Consider the following 14,653-nt stretch of genomic DNA (forward strand, 5'->3'; position numbering starts at 1 on the left):
GTTGAGACCCCCCACTGATGAGGCCCGAGGACAGGGCAAGTATCCTCCCTGCAGGTGCTTTGTTTCTCTCTGCCTCCAACCAGAGGCCTAATTTCTTTCCAGCAGGCACTTGCAAACAGACTACTTCTCATAGGTGTTGTACATCTGCCTTGCCAGTGCTGTGAGGGAAAGGGCTGGGATTTCCTAGGGAAGGACTTGCTTGCATGTTGAACTCATCCGTCTTCTTAATAAGCTGCCCTGGATGGCTGTTGGCAGCGGCTAGAAAGAAGCAATTAGCAAGGATCTCTCTGACCTAGATCCAGTGGGTTCTTGGCTCAAGGCTGAAATGGAACATCCACCCCAGACGCCTCCCTGCTGAATGCTAACATCTTTTCCAACAGCGAAGAAAAGACCCAAGAAGATGGCTTGAAAAGGAAGATATGCCGTACAATAGGAAAGGCGTGACATTTTGGAGGCAGCATTCTCTGTGACATTACAAGGAAGAATGGGCACATCCCCTCCCATCATCCCTTTGGCTCAAATTCCCTCACCTTCCCTGTTTCCCCCATACCCCCTCCATGCTATTTGTACTCTCTGGACCACACAAGGAAGCAGTGCAAGTGAACTGACGTCCTCTTGATTTGTAGAACTCCCAAGGTAGAGAACCCACAGCAGAAACATGCATCTGCAAGGACCTGTGCAGACATGCTGTAGTGAGATGCACATCTTATTCTTGCCTTGAAGAACCGGAAGTTGGAGTGGTGCATTAGAAGGGTTGCAGGCTGCAGTCTTCTGGTTTTCTTGTTAACAGTGTCCTAAGTCCAGGGCTGCCAACCAATAAAGAGAAAGATATCCTGGCTGGTTTATGGTGGTTGTCCTGCGTTCAAGTTACCAGAAAAGTACAAGGCCAGATTAGTCCTTTCTCTTCCTGTTGTTGTTGTTTAAAGATACAGGCTGTAGATGCCCTTGGATGCATCACTGTGGTTTCGCCCTGACCTTCTGTGCTCAGTCCTGACAAGAATTGTTGGTGTCCAGAGTTGGCTGCCCCTTACCTTCCTTAGTTTTATTAGCCCACCATCTCTGTTTCACCTCCCCCCACCCATTCTCCTCCTGTAGCCACCCTGTCCATTCAGGGTTGTACCTTTTGCCGTTCGCCTTAGATCAGCATCGGATTTTCCACCCATGACAATGCCTTGAGCAATGATGTGTGGTTGCTCTAAGGCAGGGGTAGTCAAACTGTGGCCCTCCAGATGTCCATGGACTACAATACCGATGAGCCGCTGCCAGCGAATGCTGGCAGGGGCTCGTGGGTATTGTAGTCCATGGACATCTGGAGGGCCGCAGTTTGACTACCCCTGCTCTAAGGGAAGAGTTATTGACGTTATTTGCAATTAAAATTGATGAGTATCCTACTGGCACTTCTACTTTAAGCTCAGATAGAATTATTATTCAGGATCTTATTTTTCTCTGGATGCTGAGATATATTTTCATAATTCCCAAGAGCTTCAATTTAGTTCAACTTGTTCTGCATCGGGAGACTTTGCTAAAAGATTTCACTTCTTCTGCTGTCATCTTCATGGCAAATGTTTGTTTGGCATTCCGCTCTGATGCGGTGTGCTCTTCTCTGGTCCACGAATCTGCATATTCATCCAGGTTTGTACTGCTAAAGCTTTTGTAATAATGGTGACAAATGAGACAATGAATAACATCAAATTTGGACATGGTCAAAATTCTTGGCTTTTTCAGGTGAATGGAATATGGGCAGCATTTCTTCTGTGACTCCCACACATGGTTTTGTGAGATCCAGTGTTTGCTGATTACTAAAGTCTCTCTGAAGAGCCTCTTGTGGCGCAGGGAGGTAATTCTTCAGACATTCTGTCTGAAGATCTGACCAAGAGGCTGGGAGTTCGATCCCAGCAGCCGGCTCAAGGGTGACTCAGCCTTCCATCCTTCTGAGGTCGGTAAAATGAGTACCCAGGGGGGTTAAATGGTAATGACTGGGGAAGGGAATGGCAAACCACCCTGTATTGAGTCTGCCAAGAAAATGCTAGAGGGCGTCATCCCAAGGGTCAGCCATGACTCAGTGCTTACACAGGGGATACCTTTACCTTAAAGTCTCTCTGAAGCCTCAAGTTGTTCTCTCAAACTGGGGCCCATGTGCAGAAGTAATATTATGCACTCAAGCTGCTGCATGACAAATGCCACACTCCCTGGGAGGAGAATCATGTCACCTGGCCTCCCCTTCCTGGAATTCCCTTCCCTTCCTTTGAGTCACTTTAATGATCACAGCCCTGCCATGGAGCCCAGAGTGACCCTCTGGCTGTAGTTAGTGCAGGAGGCATGATAAGAGAGCAAGAATTGCTTCGCCTGCTGATTCAGCCACTTGTGAGGCAGCGGGAGGGTGACAGAAAGAGCAGAGATGCAGCGAGGAAGAAGAGACAAGGCTGCTGACAAGGAAGAACAAGGAACGAGGGGGAGATATGGAAGTGCAGAGAGAAAGACCGAGACAGCCCAGCAGGCAGGGCTAGAGAAAGAAGCCTAAGCTGGGGTGGAGGAGAGATGGAGCACTGAGGAGAGGGAAGGGAAACATGAGTGGTGCCCTTTGAGGTGAAAGGAAGGGATGGAGGCAGGGCAGGGAGGTGATTCATCATTCTAAAGGACCCAGAAGAACCGAGCTTACAGATATCACCTTCTCTATTTCCATCCATGCATGGAAATTCCAGGAGCGGGGTCAGCCAACAGGGAAGACATAGAAACAAGGGATCACTGGCTGCATCCATGTATCACTCAAAGGGGCACTGTGGACACTCAATAAGTCCTTGCTATAATTAATATGCTATCTAGTTACTTATAACCTTCCCAGGGTGTCCTCTTTTGGGCCCAGCTTGAGCGTTTGGGGCTCTCAAGCTAGGAGGGAAAGGAGGCATGTCCTATGGCAGGGTTAGTCAAACTGCGGCCCTCCAGATGTCCATGGACTACAATTCCCATGAGCCCCTGCCAGCATTCGCTGGCAGGGGCTCATGGGAATTGTAGTCCATGGACATCTGGAGGGCCACAGTTTGACTAACCCTGTTCTATGGCATTGAAGGAATCCACAGGCCATCCTCTTCCTGTCCTTAGCTGCTCCTCTTTCCCCCTCCCTGGCCTTGCATCTACAGGCAGCCACCCATCTTGTGAGAGAGTTGCCTTCAGAGGACATAGTCTATCCCGCCCCAAGCTCAGCCGCTGCATCTCAAAAACAAAGGGAAGGGCAGCCCCACTAGGGAGGTAAGGAAGCCAGCCAAGGGGTGAAAGAGCCATGCAAAATCTCCTCGACCCAGAGAGCAAGTTGCAGCTCCCTCCACCAAGGGGCTCTCCCTCGCTGGGACATCACCCCTCCCTCCTATTAATAAAGATCATGTCATCTGGAGAGAAGAGGATTAAGGATGGAGGTGGGTGGGCTTCATCTTGCATGCCAATTAGTTGCAGGCAGAGTCCTCAGAGGGCAAGTCATGGCCCAGGAACACACTCCCCATCGCTGGCCGCAGAACCAGTTCCCTGGTAATTGGACCAGGCAGTCTGTCACACATTCTCCTGTCAGGCTTTTTATTGATTGCCTGGGACAGAAACCTCCCATGCACGGGCCGTTTGCCTGCCTGGCAAGCTGAAGTCCTTGTGCTCAGCACAGACGCGGCCTTCTTAGGGCATGCTAAAGAGAGAAGTGCGGATTGTGCTTGAGATGAGAACAGCCAGCCTGCACCAACCCAAGGAGGAGACACCTTAGTTACCAGGTTGTCTTCAGTTGTCAGGAACTACCAGGGGATAGTTGCATCTCTGCTACGTTGTTCCCATTAGTTGAGTTGCTTGGGATTGCAGGCCAAAGCAGGCCCAGACCTGTGATGTTATCCAAGGCTTCAGAGGCACACGTGGCTCAGTATAGAACCAAAGACGAATCTCAAAAAAAGAAAATATATTCGCATTAAGTGATATTGGAGCGGGAGGTAGGATGCTGCAATAGCCAGTATGCAAAGGAAATAGCAGGCTAAGTTTTTTATGGCACTAAAGGGCTTCCTAGAGACCCTTTGCAGAAAGGGAAGTGATAATGTTGAAGAGCTGCCAGTAATCTAAGGGCAAACCAGCAGTGTACTAAAACAATTGTGCTGGGAGAATAAATAAATTTTATTTGCATAAATAAAACCATTGCAATTGTGCAGGGTGCTCCTGTGTTTAGTTATTTCTGACTAGCAGAAAAGCCTGTTGTAAGAAAAATACAACAGGCACTAGCCTTTCCCCCTCCAGGCTGCTGCTGTGGCTGCTTAGAGCGGAGAAAGAAATGGTGGGGCAGGCTCCCTCCTCCCCCCAATCTTGGCAGCCCTGCTTGAGGTGAGGGGAGCTCCGGCAGGGGCTGCCTCCCTTCCCCATTCCCCAGGCCCACAGTACCAGGCCCTCCCTCCTCCCTCCCAGCTCCTGCTCACTGCTTGGCTTACTGTGGGCTGGCACTTCTTCCACATGGAAGAAGTTGGTGGAGGATGCGGTCAGTGGCAGGACAGCCTACCTAAATGGCCATTCATTGGACAGACAGCCAATCAGGTAGGCAATGAGTCCCAACTCCTCCCAGCACCCCAGTTGGACTTTATTTATGTTACAGATTGTTAGAGCGAGTGTGTGCCCACTTCTTCATGAAGCAACAGCTAGTGTTTGAGCAGCAAAACCTTTAAGGTTATACCCACTTGTCAGTTATCAATTATTTTAAGTTGCATAGTCTCAGTTACGCAAACGGATTTTCTTACGGAGACTCTTTGCTGATCTCTTTTAATGTAGACTTGGCTCTTTAGCTGTCACAGGTTGCAGACCCCTGCTCCAGAGGGCCACTAACATTCCAAGAATCCCCCTTGGTTCCCTCTGACCTGGCAAGCTTATGAAAGCTTATCAGTCAGGTTTGGGTTGTGGCTGGGCCTTGTGACTCTTCTGGTCCTAGCTTCCGTTCCTGTGCCTGGTGGATCCCCCCCCCCCCTCAGAAGGGGACACTGGGACAGGCTGGCCTTATTTGGATGCTTTTGCCCTTCCCGTGTCCTCTGTGTGTGAACTATGGCTTCACCTTCAAAACAGAATCAAGTTTTAAATCACATCGGTTCAGGACGCCATTATCCGCTAAACCTAAGAAAAGCCCCTTTCCTTCTGTTTAGCTGCCAGAGATGCGTAGGTATACCTGTTTCCATGGATGCACAGCACCCTGTCGGCAAACTCAAGAAATGGGTTGCTTTCTTTGTACAGTCTGTCCCTGCAGAAGGTGTTCAGAGAATGAGCAAGTCACACTTGACCAGCCTCATAGAATTGTCTCTTTTGCAGTCCATTCCACTAGACCAGGGGTAGTCAAACCGCGGCCCTCCAGATGTCCATGGACTACAATTCCCATGAGCCCCTGCCAGCAGGGGCTCATGGGAATTGTAGTCCATGGACATCTGGAGGGCCGCAGTTTGACTACCCCTGCACTAGACATACCTGGCTATCCTCTTCGTCAAATGTCAATGCCTGCCTTCTCAGGGGAGATGGTGTTTCACTGTTTATTGTTACTACTGTATATCAGAAAACAACGGTGATTTTATATGGCACCCACTGCATGAGAACTAGGGCACAGGATCACAGAGGCAGGCCAGATACAGCCCTTGCCACAAACGGTTATGCTCAAGCCTATCTGCACCGTGTAATCAGCCCAGGAAGGCTCTCTCTGGCATACTGGTGTAATCTTTGCTCCTAAAAGTTTAATAGTGTGAGGATGTAGTGAGCTACAGAGACCCAGGAGAAATGTCATTGTAAGCGTGTGTGTGTCGACCAGCGAGGGAGAAAGAGGATTTACTGAGGAGGGGTCAAAAAGCAGCTCTCATGGTCAGGCTAAAAATCACGTGAACAACAAAACAGACCGAAGCACGTTTGGTCATTTATCCATGTGTCAATATATTCTGGATTTGTGCAATAGTGTGAGACTAATGTTGATGTTTTTAAAGTTGTAAATGTGCACATGAATGATAATAAATATTTGTATTTGAATAGTTAGCATGTTCTTCTGCTGCTCAACCTCTAAGGTGCCATGTCAGTTTTCCCTTCAGCTGGGAAAGTTTGTACTATTAAGTACTATTATTAAGTTTGTACTACTAAGTACTACTTTAGAAAGCACCAAACTATTAAACCACAGCAGCAGCTTTCATTTGGCTCTGTGGACTCCCCCTTACCCACCTCCACGGCCTAATGAACAGTCCAGCCCAGTCGGTCTCTGCTTGTTCACTCAGCACCCAGCAGGAAACAGGAACAACTTAACGGTGCTCAAACATTTGGCACAGATGCCTCTTCCCAGATTGCTCCAGTCCTTCCCCCTTCTTCTTGGAGTGGTGCAAAGTCTGTCACAGAGAAGGGGCAAGAGAAAAGGGAAATGGATGGCCAGGAGATATAAAACCAGGAGAGGACAGATTTGCATGACTCAGAAATGCCCTTCCAGACCTATCACTTGTGAGTCAGGGAGAAGAATATTAGAGGAGGGGGGGGGTGTGCTCCGATTCTATCCTCCCTCAGCAATTCCAGACCAAATAATCTCCATTTAAATGTCAGAGGGTTTTTGTTTTGTTTTTTGTAGTCCTCCAAACTTTCAGCACTGCAGTTTATACTTGGGATTCCAGACTCCAGCTGTGTGCTGCCTTCTTCCTTCCATATCCCCAGGTGTTATGTTATTGTCAGCAATGCACAAGTCTTTTAGGCTTGTGGATTATTTGCTAGCTGGCGACCTGCCTCGAGGCCAGCAAGGAATCTGCAGGCCTAACAGGCAGGAACGCAGCCATGGCTTAGCAGAAGAAGGTCTCCCTCATGTGAACTTCACGCTGCAGGACCAATCAGAAGAACCTCTGCAAGCCCCCTCTCCCAGCCACCTTTTGTTTGCCAAGGTGGGGAAGTGATGATGGGAGTGGCCTTCCAGGGAGTCTGCTGTGTTCCACTTGAGGTCTCAAAGAAATCCACAGCTTCTTTATAATTTCCTCTAATGCCATGCCCAGATAGCCCAATTCTCACCACTTAGAGAAACGTTCAGGCTGCTACTTGCACCTCCCAGCCCTGTGCAAGAGAAAAGGAGGGAACAGAATGTGGAGATGTTAAAGCCCACAAATAATGGTGTCACACCCTGTGTGGAGCAACATCTTTGCTTGCTCTTGGGGGTAGTCAAACTGCGGCCCTCCAGAGGTCCATGGACTACAATTCCCATGAGCCCCTGCCAGCAGTTGCTGGCAGGGGCTCATGGGAATTGTAGTCCATGGACCTCTGGAGGGCCGCAGTTTGACTACCCCTGTGGGTATATCCAGTTCCCTGTGTTTTTCTTCTATGTATCTTTGTGCGGGGGGTATATTTGCCCTTTTATTAAACAAATCAGTCACAGTCATCACAATAATAATGGGAAGCTAAAGGAGGTAAGATATGGGTGGAGGAATGGAGAAAGTTGGCAAACTCCATCTCCTGTTTCTATGCCTGTGTTCCTTTTTCTGTCCAGCCCCTCCCAGGAGGAAAACCTTCCTTTCCCCCAAACCTCCATTTCCCATTGTGCTGCTGGTGTCCCTTGGTGCTGATGACCTGGAAGGAGAAGGAGGTTGGGGAAAAAGTAGTCCTTGTTGTTATCAAAACCAGCAAACAAAAGCCTCCTCCTCCTCCTCCTCTCTCCTTCATCCTCAGGGCTTACTGATCACCATGGCAACCAGCAGGTCTTCAGGCTCCCATAGACAAGCAGTGAGTGTTCTTGCCTTGACTGTTTGCAGAGATGGGAAGATTAAAATGAATGGAGGGGAGGGGAGGTTTGCTCCATGATGGATTATCTTCCTGGGATATATAAAGGGCATAAATTTTGGAGGGAGTGTCCCAGTCCCAACACAGCTTGCGTGCTGTGAGGGCCTTTCCAGCCCATCCCTTGGTTCAAAGGAGGAATTGACTCTTCCGGCTACTCCATCACTCTTTTATGCCCAGGATTTTTGCAGCTGCAAAGATCAGCCCTGAGAACCAAGGCAAACAGACTGCAAATGGGACCCTGGTGTTGTTGGGCTGCAGATTCAGGGTGAATGTGGCATGCCAAGGCAGAACAAGGCCCAATCTTCACTTTTGGCTTTGGCTACTATCTTGTGGGGAATGGTAGAGGACAGGAAGGCCTGGAGGATCATTGTCGATGGGGTTGCGATGGGTCGGACACAACTCCGGAACTATCAACAACAGCTATTTTGTGGATGGTGACTCTGTTAGGGAAGTGGCAGAGTCTACCTGAGCAGTGTTTGCAATGTCGGCACAATGGGGTGTCTCAGACACAGCTGGTCAGCTGCCAGGTCCCATCTCCAGCAGAAAGAAGCCTGTATTTTTAGATCACTGCAAGTAAAGTGCCAAAAACAAATCTCCCTCTCCGCTTCCCCACCTGCTCCATTCTCCCGTCTACTCCCAGGGCTCTTAATCTTTTAAAAGCCACAGAATATAGGGGGGGGGGAACCATACTGCATAGAATTAAAACAAGGTTATCCAGAATAAAAGGCATCAATTATAAAAGATCTTCCCTGAACAAAGCAATTGCAAAAAAAAAAAAAAGGATTTATTGTGGTAAAATAGTACTTGGGTGCCCGGGATGACAAAAGAGGAAAGGACTCCCTTCTGCTACCTAAAGGGAGCCCTTGGAATGCCCCCCCCCATCTCAACCTGCACTGGCCACTTCTATCCCTCCCTCTCTCCCTCTTTCCCCCCCCCCACTCCGCTTAATGAGATGCAGCTGTTCTCACTTATTCCCACAGTCTGTGGACTTTTCTCTTTCTAGGGCTTCCCATTGCATTGAATTATTCATCCTCACAGCCAAGCTTAACAAACTGCTCTCATTAAAGCTCAGGGTGGGAAAATCCTAAGCCAGAAAAAGGGAGGCGGGATGCGAGCAGCAAAAGCAGCAATCAGGGGGCAGTCATGGTCGATCCCAGAGGCGTCAGCTCACGAAGCGGCCCTCTTCAAGACAGATGTGGGCCTGGAAAAAGGCATTCTCATGCTTACAATATGTGCTTGTGCATGGAATGCAAATACTGATTCATGTTACTAACTCCAGAGAGTGTATTATTTATTATTTAGATATTTATACTTGCCAGTGGGGAGCAAAAGCAGCTTACAATATTGTCCTCTCGCCTCCCTTTTATCCTCGCAGTAACTGTGTGGTACAGTTACTATGTATTTAACTAATCCATCCGTTCATTTGTACCCCACTTCTTGTTCCAAAGGGGACGCAAGTCAGTTTACATCATTCTCCTCTCTTCCATGTTATCCTCACAACAACCCTGTGAGGTAGGTTAGGCAGAGAGAGTGCGATTGGCTCAAGGTCACTCAGGGAGTTTCTGTAGCATGGGTGGGGATTAAAACCCAGGTCTCCTGGATGCCGGTCTGACACCCTTCACCACTATACCACATTGGCTGAGAAAGCTTAACCTGTGGTTCCCAGTGAAGATAAAGTAATTAATCTAATCAGCTTGGCATATGGTTGGGGTGGAAGGCTAGTTCAAACTTTTGCCATGAATATGGTGAAAAGATAGCCCACCTGACTGGTCCTGCTTTCCACACTGGAATCTTCTATCTACCCACTTCAGCATTGACTCTGCCCCCCTTCCGTGCAAGAGCCAGACCCTAAAGGGACCAAGTACATGAGCCAGAAAATTGTTTTTCTTGCCCAGACAGATGCAGGAACAGAGCTCCAGCTGCTAAGGAAGAGAGCGGAGGTGGGGTGGAGTTTGAGCCACCTCAGCCCCCTCCCACACTCCACGGAACAAGCCCTCCAAAGAAGAAGGAGAAGAAGAAAGAGAAGAAGAAGAGTTGGTTCTTATATGCCGCTTTCCTCTACCAGAGGAGTCTCAAAGTGGCTTCCAATCACCATCCCTTTCCTCCCCCCACAACAGACACCCTGTGAGGGAGGGGAGGCTGAGAGAGCCCTGATATTACTGAAGAAGGAGAGTTTGTTCTTATATGCTGCTTTTCTCTACCAGGATCAAAGGGGCTTCCAATCACCTTCCCTTTCCTCTCCCCACAACAGACATCCTGTGAGGGAGGGGAGGCTGAGAGAGCCCTGATATTACTGCTCAGTTCCACCTGAAGGAGTCTCAAAGCAGCTTCCAATCGCCTTTCCTCTCCCTGATATTACTGGTCGTCAGAACAGCTTTATTTGTGCTGTGACAAGCCCAAAGTCACCCATATGGCTGCAGGGGGGGGAGCAGGGAATCACACTCGGCTCACCAGATCAGAAGTCTGAGTTCCTAACCACTATACCAAGCTGGCTCTGGGTGTAGCCACTGCTTCATGCACGCACCCCTCCACCATCTTGTCCGACCTCAAGAGAGCCAGGACAGGGTCAGATGGAGCCAGTGAAGGCTTTGTCAACTCCTGAGGAGGCTGTGGCTCCAGGCCAACCCCCCTCACCACTGTTCTCCTCTGATTCTGTTCACTGGAGCCTGCAGGCAACTCTTGCTTGGCTCCCACATAAACTACCTGGGTATTTTTAGCCCTGGAGAAGAGCCACTGAGATGGAGAGACTGAATGCCGTTTGGGATGACCGACTCCTCTCACCTTGCACTCTCCTAGCAGAGCCGACCTGCCGCCTTTCGTGAAAGCACCATTTGAAGGCTCCTGGTGAAGATGGAGTAGGCCTCAGTCAGGCAACACCTGTGAGAACTATTTACGAGGAGGGGCAAGGATTTCAACAGGACTCCTCTCCCTTCCCCACCTCACTGAGTCACTCCTCTCTCTGGGAGAAGAGCCCAAGAGTAAGGTGACCAGATTTTAACATTGGTAAAGTGGGACCTTTTGTGGCGCAGAGTGGTAAGGCAGCAGATATGCAGTCTGAAAGCTCTGCCCATGAGGCTGGGCGTTCAATCCCAGCAGCCGGCGCAAGGTTGACTCAGCCTTCCATCCTTCCGAGGTTGGTCAAATGAGTACCCAGCTTGCTGGGGGGTAAACCGTAATGACTGGGGAAGGCACTGGCAAACCACCCCGTATTGAGTCTGCCATGAAAACGATGGAGGGCGTCACCCCAAGGGTCAGACATGACTCGGTGCTTGCACAGGGGGTACCTTTATCTTTTAAAGTGGGACACCATTGACCTGGGGGGGGGCAGGTTCTTGATTAAAAATTTATATGGAGCAACAAAAAGTTTCATAGAATGCATAGAACGCAAAAATAGTATTGTAATATATATATATATATATTTAAATTTCAACATAAGTACAATTGGCCATGTACCCCCCGATGTCCCTCCAAAAGTGGGACAATCTGGCCACCTTACCCAAGAGTTGACATGGGAGTGAAGCTTTATATGCCCACATCTGCAGTCAGTCTGGGAGAGATACCAGTGAGCTGCACCACCTGCTTCCTCTTGCCTGCAGTTTGGAGAGGCCTCGGTTTTGAATGCCTGGGAAGTGCTGTTGGGCGCTGATGCTTTCACGCTGGAGAAATGCAGAGCAGGGATAGGATCCAGCCAAGTGGTGATGACTTATTTATTAGTATCTTAGACTTGTATTATTTATTGTCATCACGCGTTCTCATTAGCATGGCATTGTGCGCGGTGTCTCATGGAACGCGGGAGCCAGGGTCCAGCGATTTCCCCCCAGTGGGGATCGCTACAGAATCTACAGAGTCAGTATCTTAGCGCAGGCAAAGGGCAAGAGGAACATCCTGGCAGAGGGTGAGGAAAGCAGCTCCCAGGGTTACTTTTTGTACAATATTAATTTCACATCCAACAGACTTTCCGAAAATAGTCTTTTGTACAAGAAAGGCTGTCCCTCACTCCGCTCAGGGATTCCCTCACAGGTGGCGGAGAGAAGAAAGCCAAGAAGATGAGCTCATTGCCGAATTCCTTTCCCCCCTCCCTCCCAGCCTGCCTCCACAGCTGCCTGTGAGGGTTTATAGATTATGGTGGAGTTGAGTAGGGGTAAAAAGGCACCAGGAGCAAACTAGTGCTGTAGCTTTTTTCCTTCACCTGAACACCCAGGATTGAACACCCAGCCTCATGGGCAGAGCTTTCAGACTGCATGTCTGCTACCTTACCACTCTGTGCCACAAGAGGCTCTATTAGGTGCAATAATGCAGCTTAAAAAAAACCACCATCACTCTGATAAGGAGATAAACAAAGAAATGTCCCTTGTAGTTGGAGACTGAAGGCTCCACTCACTCAGTAGCCCTTTTAACATTTGCATCAGGAGTACTTCCAGATGCCCTGAAGCAAAACGTAGATCTTATTTAAATGAGACAATTGCAGGAGAGAAGAGGTGATCCGTGTGAAGCTTTGTCTCTCAGCTGGGCTACTATCCATAGCTGTCCTGAAATGTGAGGTCACAAACTGAAAATTCACCAACCTCAGGGAGTTGTGGAACTGGGACCGCTCACTGGTGTGAAGAGGGCTGCAGGTCTGTCTATTGACTTCTATGGTGACACTGAATCCAGGTCAAGCAACCTGTAAGCACTGCCACCAACGGCTCCATACAAACACTCACCAAGGATGGTAAGCATTCACACCCTACCCTGATCTGAGCATACAAGCAGTGAATAGCCATCATTTCCCTGGTGTAAACCAGGCCTCCTTCAGCCTGGAGTGGAGCAGAATCCTGCCCCGAAACTGTCAGCAGGTCCCAGTATCCATGGCAGCCTACTCTTTATAGTTGAAGGATCCTCGACATTTGTCACTTTCCCCTTTTTCCTCCATATTAAATATTCACAATCTTTTTCCAGCAATAATGATGGCAGGGAGGGAGATGTCAGACACCAGCTACAGCAGCTTAAGTCTCTTGTGTTCAAAAGCACCCTGAGGTTAAGCTGTGCTCTCAGTCCCCTGCAAGGCTATTGTCAAGATGCACTGGTATAGGAAGGAGGGAGGAGGCTCCCAAGGTCTCTGTGGGGCAACACTTTTGTGAGCAGAATGATCAGGGGAGCTGAAAATTGGTCATTATAAAGGTGAGAGGAAGAGTCCCGTACAGTGTTCAGAAAGCAAATAGTAGATGCTCCACGTGGCAATGGAGACGTCACAAGATGTCATAGTCCCATTGTATAGGGCACTGGTCAGACCACACCTGGAGTATTGTGTGTAGTTCTGGAGGCCTCACTTCAAGAAGGACGTAGATAAAATTGAAAGGGTACAGAGGAGAGCGATGAAGATGATCTGGGGCCAAGGGGCCAAGCCCTATGAAGATAGGTTGAGGGACTTGGGAATGTTCAGCCTGGAGAAAAGGAGGTTGAGAGGGGACATGATAGCCCTCTTTAAGTATTTGAAAGGTTGTCACTTGGAGGAGGGCAGGATGCTGTTCCTGCGTTAAGCAGGGGGTTGGACTAGATGGCCTGTATGGCCGCTTCCAACTCTATGATTCTATGATTCTATGATTCTAATGAGGAAAACACTTTGATCAGCACTCTAAAAATGGTTAGACCCTGAACACCAGTGCCAGGGTATAACATCAGGGGAAGACCTCAGCCTCTGTGCCCTTTTGGTTAGCCATCTAGGGCAACAGGTAGGCCACTGGATGCTGGATTGGATGATCCTCTGGGCTGATCCAATGGGGATTTTCTTATGGTATGTGGATCCATAGTTCAGGAATCCTTGATCAGGACATACTCCCTGGGTTTCTGTCCTGGTTTTATTTTACTTTATGGATTTTATTAGCTGGTTGGAGCGACAGAAATGCCAATATCCCCAAAGAGATGCGGGGGTCTCAAGAATCCCATCCTGGTTTTATTAGAGTTCCTTTCCCAACTGTTTCTACCCATCATTTGACTCATGGATGCTGAAGGAATTCTAAGACGGCGTGAAGTCTATGCTGAGTAGGAGGGGAGGCAGTGAGCATTGTTGTCCCAGAAGTTCTGATTCCATCAATTGCTTTCCAAAATGCGACTTTCTTAAAGTTGAAATGACATGGAAACCCAGTGATTTCGGATGGCTGTGAGCTTGACAGTGGCTGTTCTACATGTCTATATTTAAACCAGCTTGATAAATTTTGCATCCAACCCAGTTTAAAGAGGATGAACAATTAGACTCCTGAAAAGAGGAGCTTTCCAAAGAAAGACCCAAGAGGTTCTTCAAAGTGGATAAAAATAAACAGGAGTCTTGCGAGACATTCACAACACATTTAACCTATTGAGGTAACTGTTTTTCTCTCAGCTGTGTCAGCAAAAAATTCAGTGGGTATTTCTCTCCATCATTATTCTCCCCACAGAAGATCTATCAGAGGAATGGCCTGTCCACATATGACAGATGCCTATTGAGCATGACGAATGCCTTTCCAACCACCAGTGTTACCTGGAAGATCTTGGAGATGAACGGTCCCTTCCTTTGCAATGTTCTGACTTGAGGTGGACACATGGATGGAGGCTCTGGGCCATCCCCTGAGAAGAAAAGATTTGCCTTCCCTTTTCCCCGGCTATTTGGATTCCCAGCCTGTAGCAAATTGAATATGAGCCTTGCCTGCTACCCACATGCAGGGTCCAGCCTTTCACACTACAGGAAATGCTTTAAAGGGGGCTTTTTGTATTGGCACAGCCGAAGCTAGGCGTTGCACTTGGTGGTGGATGGATGCACACGAGCAACTCACCACCGCGGGAGACCCGTGGCCACGAGGTTGCGGAGTGGGATGGTGAGACGGCGAGGAGCGCGGCGGTTCAGCAGTTGGACAGCGCAGAG

The sequence above is a fragment of the Paroedura picta genome, chromosome 13 (assembly GCF_049243985.1).
Source record: "Paroedura picta isolate Pp20150507F chromosome 13, Ppicta_v3.0, whole genome shotgun sequence".
In the NCBI taxonomy this organism is placed as follows: domain Eukaryota; kingdom Metazoa; phylum Chordata; class Lepidosauria; order Squamata; family Gekkonidae; genus Paroedura; species Paroedura picta.